At 39.3% G+C, this 11,773-nt stretch overlaps 1 non-coding gene across 1 annotated transcript; it reads left to right on the top strand.

The window, feature by feature from the left end:
• The first annotated feature begins 6,127 nt into the window (after nt 1-6,127).
• Nucleotides 6,128-6,235, top strand: LOC148545816 (small nucleolar RNA R71). The gene has a single exon (XR_015900315.1). It is a non-coding gene; the product is annotated as a small nucleolar RNA R71 (small nucleolar RNA).
• Nucleotides 6,236-11,773: the final 5,538 nt, after the last annotated feature.

The raw sequence follows: 11,773 nt of genomic DNA, 5'->3' as shown, positions 1-11,773 counted from the left end.
ACCTTCTCCCAGAAACGCATATTTCAAGGATGGTGGTAATGGTTTGAGCTCGGGTTTAGGAGGTTTTTCCTCTTTCAGAAGAAATTTCAGAGGCTCTTTCATGTCCTCTGAATCCTCTAAATCAGGCTGAACATCTTTAAAGATGTTTTCCAACTCTGATTCAAGACTCTCAGCCATGTTGATCTCTTCTACCAAAGAATCAATAGGATCAACTTTCATGCAGTCTTTTGATGTGTCTGGATGCTGCATGGCTTTGACAGCGTTCAACTTGAATTCATCATCATTGACTCTCAGGGTTATTTCCCCCTGTTGGACGTCAATGAGGGATCTTCCAGTTGCTAGGAAGGGTCTTCCTAGAATGAGAGTAGCACTCTTGTGCTCCTCCATTTCCAGCACAACAAAGTCAGTGGGAAAGGCGAATGGCCCAACTCTGACAATCATGTCTTCAATCACGCCTGATGGGTATTTAGTGGAACCATCAGCAAGTTGGAGACATATCCGGGTTGGTTTAACTTCTTCAGTTAAGCCAAGCTTCCTGATAGTGGATGCAGGTATTAGGTTGATGCTTGCCCCAAGATCGCATAAAGCTATCTTGGTGCAATTACCTTCTAATATGCATGGTATCAGAAAGCTCCCAGGGTCTTTAAGCTTTTCAGGAAAGCTCTTCAGAATGACTGCACTGCATTCTTCAGTGAGGAGAACTCTTTCTGTTTCTCTCCAATCCTTCTTATGACTCAAGATCTCTTTCATGAACTTGGCATAAGAGGGTTTTTGCTCAAGTGCTTCTGCAAATGGAATCTTTATTTCAAGAGTCCTGAGATAATCTGCAAAGCGAGCAAATTGCTTATCCTGCTCCTCTTTCCGGAGTTTTTGAGGATAAGGTATCTTGGCTTTATATTCTTCAACCTTAGTTGCTGCAGGTTTATTGCCTACAGAAGTGGTTGAAGAAGCCTTTTTAGAGGGGTTGTTATTAGCATTTGTGTGTGTCTGATCCCTCACTGGCAATTGAGTGCCAGAGTCAGAAGCTGGAGTGACGTGAGAAGCCAACTCCTTGTCTGTTCCTGGCATTTGAACACCATAATCCTGCCCTTTTTGGGCATTCAACGCCAGATCCTTGCCCATTTCTGGCGTTGAACGCCAGTCCTGCTTTGTTTCTGGAGTTGAACGCCAGTTTTGGCCATGGTCTGGGCGTTCAGCGCCAGCCTTCCACCAATTTTCTGGCGTTTTAGCGCCAGAAATATTTTTCCCTGGGCTCTTACTGTCCTCAGGTGAATTTTGGATGGTTTGCTCATTTCTTAGCTTTTTGCTGCCTTGAGGTGGGGTCTTTAATGTTCTCCCACTTCTTAGTTGAACTGCTTGGCATTCTTCTGCTATTTGCCTTGACAGCTACTGCTTTGTTTGCTTAAACTGTTCGTCCATATGTATATTAGCCATCCTTGTCTCTTGTAACCTGTCTTTAAATTCGGCTAGCTGCTTTGTTAGAAAGTTCAATTGCTGATTGAATTCAGCAGCTTGTTTTACAGGACTGAGTTCAGCAGTTACTGTTTTAACCTCTTCATTCATGGAAGGGTTGCTGCTTAGGTACAGATGCTGATTCCTGGCAACTGTATCAATGAGCTCTTGAGCCTCTTCAATTGTCTTTCTCATGTGGATAGATCCACCAGCTGAGTAATCTAGAGACATCTGAGCTCCTTCTGCAAGCCCATAGTAGAAGATGTCTAACTGAACCCACTCTGAAAACATTTCAGAGGGGCATTTTCGTAGCATCTCTCTGTATCTCTCCCAGGCATCATAAAGAGATTCATTATCTCCTTGTTTAAAGCCTTGGATGTCCAGCCTTAGCTGTGTCATCCTTTTTGGAGGGAAATATTGATTCAGAAACTTTTCTGTCAGCTGTTTCCATGTCCTTATGCTGGCCTTAGGTTGGTTATTTAACCACCTCTTAGCTTGATCTTTTACAGCAAATGAAAACAGTAATAGTCTGTAGACATCCTGATCTATTTCCTTATCATGTACTGTGTCAGCAATTTGTAAAAATTGTGCCAAAAACTCTGTAGGTTCCTCCTGTGGAAGACCGGAATACTGGCAACTTTGCTGCACCATGATAATGAGCTGAGGATTCAACTCAAAGCTACTGATTCCGATGGAGAATATGCAGATACTACTCCCATATGAAGCAGTAGAGGGGTTAGAATATGACCCCAGAGTCCTCCTGGACTGTTCATTTCCACTTAGGTCCATGATGGAGAAAGGGGAGATGATGTAAAATAGAGAAAATATTTTTATTTATTTATTTATTAATTTATTTCGAAAATAAAATAAATCAAAATAAAATAAATAAAAACGAGGAAAAGATTTTCGAAAAAGTGAGGAGAGAGAAAGTGGTTAGGAGATTTTGAAATAAAAATCTGAATTTTTAAAGGAGAGAGAAAAACAATAAGACACACAGGATTTAAAATTTTTAGATCTGAGGTTTCTTATTTTCGAAAATCATGGGGAGGGAAAAACACCAAGGAACACCAAACTTAAAAATTTTAAGATCAAGACACAAGGAAAACTTAAGAACACTTTGAAGATTCACAAGAACACTAGAACACAAAGGAAGAACACCAAACTTAAAATTTTTAGAAAACCAAAATAAATTTTCGAAAAACACAGAAAAATCAACAAGAAAACACCAAACTTAAAGTTTGGCATAGGATTCAATAGAAAAATTATTTTTTTTTTGAAAAAGATTTTTTAAAAAAAATAAGGATTCTAAGATTCTAACACAACAATAATACGAGACTCTAAACAAAAAGAGAAATTTTTCCTAATCTAAGCAACAAAATAAACCGTTAGTTGTCCAAACACGAACAATCCCCGGCAACGGCGCCAAAAACTTGGTGCACGAATTGTGAATCACACTTTTCACAACTCGTACCACTAACCAGCAAGTGCACTGGGTCGTCCAAGTAATACCTTACATGAGTAAGGGTCGAATCCCACAGTGATTGTTGGTTTGAAGCAATCTATGATTATCTTGCAATTCTTAGTCAGGAAGTCAATTATATTTATCAGTTGAATTACGAATAAACAAGAGAGCATGGGTTAAAGGTTACTTGTTATGCAGTAATGGAGAATATGTTGGAGTTTTGGAGATGCTTTGTCTTCTGAATCTCTGCTTTCCTCTGTCCTCTGATTCACGCACGCACGTCCTTCTATGGCAATCTGTGTGTTGGGGCATCACCGTTATCAATGGTTACATCCTATCCTCTTGTGAAAATGGTCCAAATGCTCTGTCACACCACGGCTAATCATCTGAGGTTCCCGATCATGCTGGAATAGGATTCACCCTCCTTTTGCGTCTGTCACTACGCCCAGCACTCGCGAGTTTGAAGCTCATCACAGTCATTCAATCCCTGAATCCTACTCGGAATACCACAGACAAGGTTTAGACTTTCCGGATTCTCATGAATGCCGCCATCAATCTAGCTTATACCACGGAGATTCTGATTAAGGAATCTAAGAGATATTCATTCAATTTGATGTAGAACGGAGGTGGTTGTCAGGCACGCATTTGTGGGGGAATGATGATGATTGTCACGTTCATCACATTCATGTTAAAGTGTGAATGAATATCTTAGATAGGAACACGCATGTTTGAATAGAAAACAGGAATACTTGCATTAATTCATGTTAAGCTTTTGATCTCTCTTTCTTAGGTGCCATCAATGGTTATGGAAAAAACAAAAAAGCTATGCTTTTACCACACCAAACTTAGAATGTTGCTCGCCCTCGAGCAAAAGAAGAAAGAATAGAAGAAGAAGAAGAAGATATGGAGGAGATGGATGGATGTGTGTATTCGGCCATATGGGTGGGATTGGGTGGGAGAGAGATGTTGAATTTTGAAGGTAGTGGGTGTATGGATGTGAGTGGTAAATGGAAAACAGAAGGGATGATCATGAATGGAAAGAGAGATGATGAGGTAGGTGGGGATCCTGTGGGGTCCACAGATCCTGAGATGATTCTGCGGGGTCCACAGATCCTGAGGTGTCAAGGCATTTACATCCCTGCACCAATTTAGGCATGTAAAATGCCCTTGCACACAACTCTGGGCGTTCAGCACCAGGTTGGTGCCCATTTTGGGCGTTCAACGCCCATTTGTAGCCATTTCTGGCGTTGAACGCCAGAACCATGCTTGTTCTGGGCGTTCAGCGCCAGGATGCTGCCCATTTTGGGCGTTCAGCGCCAGAACCATGCTTTGTTCTGGCGTTGAATGCCAGGTAGATGCTCTTCCAGGGTGTGATTTTTCTTCTGCTATTTTTTGATTCCGTTTTCAATTTTTATATTTATTTTGTGACTCCACATGATCATGAACCTATAAAGACATATAACTAAGAAAAATATTGTTAGATAAATAAAAATTGGGTTGCCTCCCAACAAGCGCTTCTTTAATGTCAATAGCTTGACAGTGGGCTCTCATGGAGCCTCACAGATGTTCAGAGCATTGTTGAGACTCTCCAACACCAAACTTAGAGTTTGGATATGGGAGTTCAACACCAAACACAGAATTTGGTTGTGGCCTCCCAACACCAAACTTAGAGTTTGATTGTGGGGGCTTGAGTTGACTCTGCTTTGAGAGAAGCTTTTCATGCTTCCTCTCCATGGTTGCAGAGGGAGATCCTTGAGTTTTAAACACAAGGGAGTCCTCATTACATTGAAGGACTAGTTCACCTCTGTCAACATCAATCACAGCTCTTGCTGTGGCCAGGAAAGGTCTTCCTAAGATGATGGATTCATCCTCTTCCTTTCCAGTATCCAGGACTATGAAATCAGCAGGGATGTAAAGGCCTTCAACCTTTATTAACACGTCCTCTACTTGTCCATATGCCTGTTTTCTTGAATTGTCTGCCATCTCTAATGAGATTTTAGCAGCTTGCACCCCATAGATTCCCAGTTTCTCTATTACAGAGAGGGACAGAGCCTTAAAGATCATGGTGCCTATAGTACAAGGTATTATGAACTTTCCAGGATCCTGTCTCTTCTGAGGCAATGTTAGTTGATCCGGATCACTTAGTTCATTGATGAACAAGGGAGGTTCAACTTCCCAAGTATCAATGCCAAATAATTTGGCATTCAGCTTCATGATTGCACCAAGAAACTTAGTAGTTTGCTCTTCTGTAACATCCTCATTCTCTTCAGAAGAGGAATATTCATCAGAGCTCATGAAGGGCATAAGGAGGTTCAATGAAATCTCTATGGTCTCTAGATGAGCCTCAGAGTCCTTTGGTTCCTCAGAGGGAAGCTCCTTATTGGTCACTGGACGTCCCAGGAGGTCTTCCTCCTTGGGATTCACGTCCTCCTCTCCCTCATTGGGTTCGGCCATTTTGCTTATGTCAATGGCCTTGCACTCTCCTTTTGGATTCTCTTCTGTATTGCTTGGGAGAGTACTGGGAGGGATTTCAGTGATCCTTTTACTCAGCTGGCCCACTTGTGCTTCCAAATTTCTAATGGAAGACATTGTTTCATTCATGAAACTCACAGTGGCCTTGGACAGATCAGAGACTAAGTTTGCTAAGCTAGATGGGTTCTGCTCAGAATTCTCTGTCTGTTGCTGAGTGGATGATGGAAAAGGCTTGCCATTGCTAAACCTGTTTCTTCCACCATTATTAAAGCCTTGTTGAGGCTTTTGATCCTTCCATGAGAAATTTGGATGATTTTTCCATGATGAGTTATAGGTGTTTCCATAAGGTTCACCTAAATAATTTACCTCTGCTATTGCAGGGTTCTCAGGATCATAAGCTTCTTCTGCATAAGAAGCCTCTTGAGTACTGTTGGATGCAACTTGCATTCCATTCAGACTCTGAGAAATCATATTGACTTGCTGAGTCAATATTTTATTATGAGCCAATATGGTATTCAGAGTATCAATCTCAAGAACTCCCTTCTTCATAGGCGTCCCATTATTCACAGGATTCCTTTCAGAAGTGTACATGAACTGGTTATTTGCAACCATGTCAATGAGTTCTTGAGCTTCTGCAGGTGTTTTCTTCAGGTGAATGGATCCACCTGTAGAGGTATCCAATGACATCTTAGATAACTCAGACAGACCATCATAGAATATATCCAGGATGGTCCATTCTGAAAGCATGTCAGAAGGACACTTTTTGGTCAGTCCTTTGTATCTTTCCCAAGCTTCATAGAGGGATTCACCTTCTTTCTGTCTGAAGGTTTGAACATCCACTCTAAGCTTGCTCAGCTTTTGAGGAGGAAGGAACTTGGCTAAGAAAGCCTTGACCAGCTTATCCCAAGAGTTCAGGCTATCCTTGGGTTGAGAATCTAACCACACTCTAGCTCTGTCTCTTACAGCAAAAGGGAAAAGCATGAGCCTGTAGACTTCAGGATCTACTCCATTAGTCTTAACAGTATCACATATCTGCAAGAATTCAGTTAAGAACTGAAAAGGATCTTCAGATGGAAGTCCATGAAACTTGCAGTTCTGCTGCATCAGAGAAATTAATTGAGGTTTCAGCTCAAAGTTGTTTGCTCCAATGGCAGGAATGGAGATGCTTCTTCCATGTAAATTGGTATTAGATGCAGTAAAGTCACCAAGCATTCTCCTTGCATTATTATTATTTTCGGCTGCCATCTCCTCTTCCTGTTCGAAAATTTCTGAAAGGTTATCTCCGGATTGTTGTAATTTAGCTTCTCTTAATTTTCTCTTCAGAGTCCTTTCAGGTTCTGGATCTGCTTCCACAAGAATGTTCTTATCCTTGCTCCTGCTCATATGACAAAGAAGAAGGCACAGAAAAAAAAATAATAATAATAATAGAGATCCTTTATACCACAGTATAGGGATCCCTGTGTGAGTAGAAGAAGAGGGGGAGACAAAGAATGTAATATAATGGAAGAAGCACAACTGTGAGGAGGCTAGATATGTGAGATGAGATGTTAGGATATGAATGAATAAATAGAATGAGATGGGAGAGGGAGAATTTTCGAAAATATTTTTGAAAAAGAGTTAGTGATTTTCGAAAATGGTTTTTGAAAAATGTTAGTAATTTTCGAAAATTTTTTTGAAATCAAAAATAAAAAATAAAAATAATTAGTTAATTAAAAAGAAATTTTTGAAAAAGAGGGAATATATTTTCGAAAATTAGAGAGAGAGAGTTAGTTAGGTAGTTTTGAAAAAGTTAAGAAACAAACAAAAAGTTAGTTAGTTAGTTGAAACAAATTTTGAAAAGATAAGAAGTTAGGAAGTTAGAAAAGATATTTTGAAAAGATATTTTAGAAAAAAATAAGATAAGAAGATATTTTTGAAATTAGTTTTGAAAAAGATTTGATTTTTAAAATCTCAATTAATGACTTGATTCATAAGAAATCACAAGATATGATTCTAGAACTTAAAGTTTCTTAACAAGCACGTAACAAACTTCAAATTTTTGAATCAAAACATTAATTGATTATGTTATTTTCGAAAATTTGATATCAAAATAAGAAAAAGATTTTTGAAAAATATTTTTAAAATTTTCGAAAATAACTAAGAATTTTGAAAAAGATTTGATTTTTGAAAAAAGATTTTGAAAAAGATAAGATTTTCAAATTGAAAATTTGATTTGACTTATGAGAAACAATTTGATTTTAAAAATTTTTGAAAAAGTCAACTCAAATTTTCGAATTTGATGAGAAAAAAAGGGAAAGATATTTTTTTTATTTTTTTAATTTTTGTGATGAGAGAGAAAAATACTAAAAAGATGCAATGCATGAAATTTTTAGATCAAAACATGTGATGCATGCAAGAATGCTATGAATGTCAAGATGAACACCAAGAACACTATGAATGTCAAGATGAACATCATAGACACAATTTTGAAAAATTTTTAATGCAAAGAAAACATGCAAGACACCAAACTTAGAATTCTTTAATGCTTACGCACTAAGAATTCAAGAATGCATATGATAAACATGAAAAGACACAGAACATGCAAATGCAAAGATCAAACAAGAAGACTTACCAAGAACAACTTGAAGATCATGAAGAACACTATGAATGCATGAATTTTCGAAAAAAATGCAAGATGCACATGCAATTGACACCAAACTTATAACATGACTCAAGACTCAAACAAGAAACATAAAAATATTTTTGATTTTTATGATTTTATGATTTTTTTGTATTTGCTTTTAATTTTTTCAAAAATCATTTGAAAAAGAAAAATAAGGATTCCAAAATTTTTAATATGAATTCCAAGAATCTTGCCATGTTAGTCTAAAGCTCCAATCAAAGGGTCAGGCATGGCTTAATAGCCAGCCAAGCTTTAGTCAAAATATGAGTGTAATTCATTCAATTTTAAGCCAAAACTTCAGTCCAAAAGAATTTAGACATGGCTTTACAGCCAGCCAGGCTTCAACATGCTTCATGAAACACTAGAATTCATTCTTAAAAATTCTGAAGAAAAATAGATTCTTGAAAACATTTTTTTTTCGAAAACAAAGGAGAAAATTTTTGAAAGATGAACCCTAATCTAAGCAACAAGATGAACCGTCAGTTGTCCAAACTCGAACAATCCCCGGCAACGGTGCCAAAAACTTGGTGCACGAAATTGTGATGTCTAGGCTCGAACAATCCCTGGTTACGTGAGCAACTTGGTACGCGTAATCGTGATTACACTTTAATTATGTAAAATTCATGGCTCTTTCTTTCCCTGGCAATGGCGCCAAGAACATGGTGCCAATACCATGGTTCACAACTTCGATACAACTAACCAGCAAGTGCATTGGGTCGTCCAAGTAATACCTTACGTGAGTAAGGGTCGAATCCCACGGAGATTGTTAGTATGAAGCAAGCTATGGTCACCTTGCAAATCTCAGTTAGGCAGATATAAATTGATAATGATGTTTTTGAATACTAAATAATAGAATAGGGATAGAGATACTTATGTAAATCATTGGTAGGAATTTCAGATAAGCGAATGGAGATGCTTTCGTTCCTCTGAACCTCTGCTTTCCTGTTATCTTCATCCAGTCAGTCTTACTCCTTTCTATGGCTGGCTTTATGCAAGGGCATCACCGTTGTCAGTGGCTACATCCCCTCCTCTCAGTGAATAATATGCTCACGCACCCTGTCACGACACGGCTATTCATCTGTCGGTTCTCGATCATGCTGGAATAGGATTCACCCTCCTTTTGCGTCTGTCACTAACGCCCAGCAATCGTGAGTTTGAAGCTTGTCATAGTCATTCAATCATTGAATCCTACTCGGAATACCACAGACAAGGTTTAGACTTTCCGGATTCTCTTGAATGCCGCCATCATTCTAGCTTACGCCACGAAGATTCTTGTTAGGAGATCTAAGCGATATTCATTCTAGCTTATTTCATGTAGAACGGAAGTGTTTGTCAGGCACGTGTTCATAGGGGAGAATGGTGATGAGCGTCACACATAATCATCACCTTCATCACATTCTTGGGTGCGAATGGATATCTTAGAAGCGAAATAAGATGAATTGAATAGAAAACAGTAGTACTTTGCATTAATCTTTGAGGAACAGCAGAGCTCCACACCTTAATCTATGGAGTGTAGAAACTCTACCGTATGAAAATACATAAGTGAAGGTCCAGGCATGGCTGAGATGGCCAGCCCCCAAAACATGATCACAGGATCAAAATACAATCCAGGATGCCAAATACAATAGTAAAAGGTCCTATTTATAATAAACTAGCTACTAGGGTTTACATGAGTAAGTAATTGATGCATAAATCTACTTCCGGGGCCCACTTGGTGTGTGTTTGGGCTGAGCCTTAACTTTCCACGTGCAGAGGCCATTTGTGGAGATGTACGCCAGTTTTTGTGCCAGTTTGGGCGTTCAACTCTGGTTTTGGATCCTTTTCTGGCGTTGGACGCCAGATTTGGGCAGAAAGCTGGCGTTGAACGCCAGTTTACGTCGTCTATTCTTGGCCAAAGTATGGACTATTATATATTGCTGGAAAGCCCTGGATGTCTACTTTCCAACGCAATTGGAAGCGTGCCATTTCGAGTTCTGTAGCTCCAGAAAATCCACTTTGTATGCAAGGAGGTCAGAATCCAACAGCATCAGCAGTCCTTCTTCAACCTCTGAATCTGATTTGTGCTCAAGTCCCTCAATTTCAGTCAGAAAATACCTGAAATCACAGAAAAACACACAAACTCATAGTAAAGTCCAGAAGTGTGAATTTAACATAAAAAATAATGAAAACATCCCTAAAAGTAACTAGATCCTACTAAAAACTTACTAAAAACAATGTCAAAAAGCGTATAAATTATCCGCTCATCATTGTCCAAACACGAACAATCCCCGGCAACAGCGCCAAAAACTTGGTGCACGAATTGTGAATCATACTTTTCACAACTCGTACCACTAACCAGCAAGTGCACTGGGTCGTCCAAGTAATACCTTACATGAGTAAGGGTCGAATCCCACAGAGATTGTTGGTTTGAAGCAATCTATGATTATCTTGCAATTCTTAGTCAGGAAGTCAATTATATTTATCAGTTGAATTACGAATAAACAAGAGAGCATGGGTTAAAGGTTACTTGTTATGCAGTAATGGAGAATATGTTGGAGTTTTGGAGATGCTTTGTCTTCTGAATCTCTGCTTTCCTCTGTCCTCTGATTCACGCACGCACGTCCTTCTATGGCAATCTGTGTGTTGGGGCATCACCGTTGTCAATGGTTACATCCCATCCTCTTGTGAAAATGGTCCAAATGCTCTGTCACAGCACGGCTAATCATCTGAGGTTCCTGATCATGCTGGAATAGGATTCACCCTCCTTTTGCGTCTGTCACTACGCCCAGCACTCGCGAGTTTGAAGCTCGTCACAGTCATTCAATCCCTGAATCCTACTCGGAATACCATAGACAAGGTTTAGACTTTCCGGATTCTCACGAATGCCGCCATCAATCTAGCTTATACCACGGAGATTCTGATTAAGGAATCTAAGAGATATTCATTCAATCTGATGTAGAACGGAGGTGGTTGTCAGGCACGCGTTCGTGGGGAAATGATGATGATTGTCACGTTCATCACATTCATGTTAAAGTGCGAATGAATATCTTAGATAGGAACACGCATGTTTGAATAGAAAATAGGAATACTTGCATTAATTCATCGAGACACAGCAGAGCTCCTCACCCCCAACAATGGAGTTTAGAGACTCATGCCGTCAAAGAGTACAAAGTTTAAATCTAAAATGTCATGAGATACAAAATAAGTCTCTAAAAGTTGTTTAAATACTAAACTAGTAGCCTAGGTTTACAAAAAGTGAGTAGACTATGATGGATGATGCAGAGATCCACTTCTGGGGCCCACTTGGTGTGTGTTGGGGCTGAGATTTAAGCAAGTCACGTGCAGAGGCCATTTGTGGAGTTGAACGCCAGTTTATGTGCCAGTTTGGGCGTTCAACTCCAGCTTTTGATCCTTTTCTGGCGCTGGACGCCATAATTGGGCAGAGAACTGGCGTTGAACGCCAGTTTACGTCATCTATCCTTGAGAAAAGTATGGACTATTATATATTTCTGGAAAGCCCTGGATGTCTACTTTCCAACGCAATTGGAAGCACGCCATTTCGAGTTCTGTAGCTCCAGAAAATCCACTTTGAGTGCAAGGAGGTCAGAATCCAACAGCATCAGCAGTCCTTTTTCAGCCTGAATCAGATTTTTGCTCAGCTCCCTCAATTTCAGCCAGAAAAATACCTGAAATTACAGAAAAACACACAACTCATAGTAAAGTCCAGAAATATGAATTTTTCCTAA

This window comes from Arachis ipaensis, chromosome B9 (assembly GCF_059453495.1).
Source record: "Arachis ipaensis isolate K30076 ecotype BB chromosome B9, ASM5945349v1, whole genome shotgun sequence".
NCBI lineage: Eukaryota > Viridiplantae > Streptophyta > Magnoliopsida > Fabales > Fabaceae > Arachis > Arachis ipaensis.
This window is presented reverse-complemented; position numbering and strand designations above follow the sequence as displayed.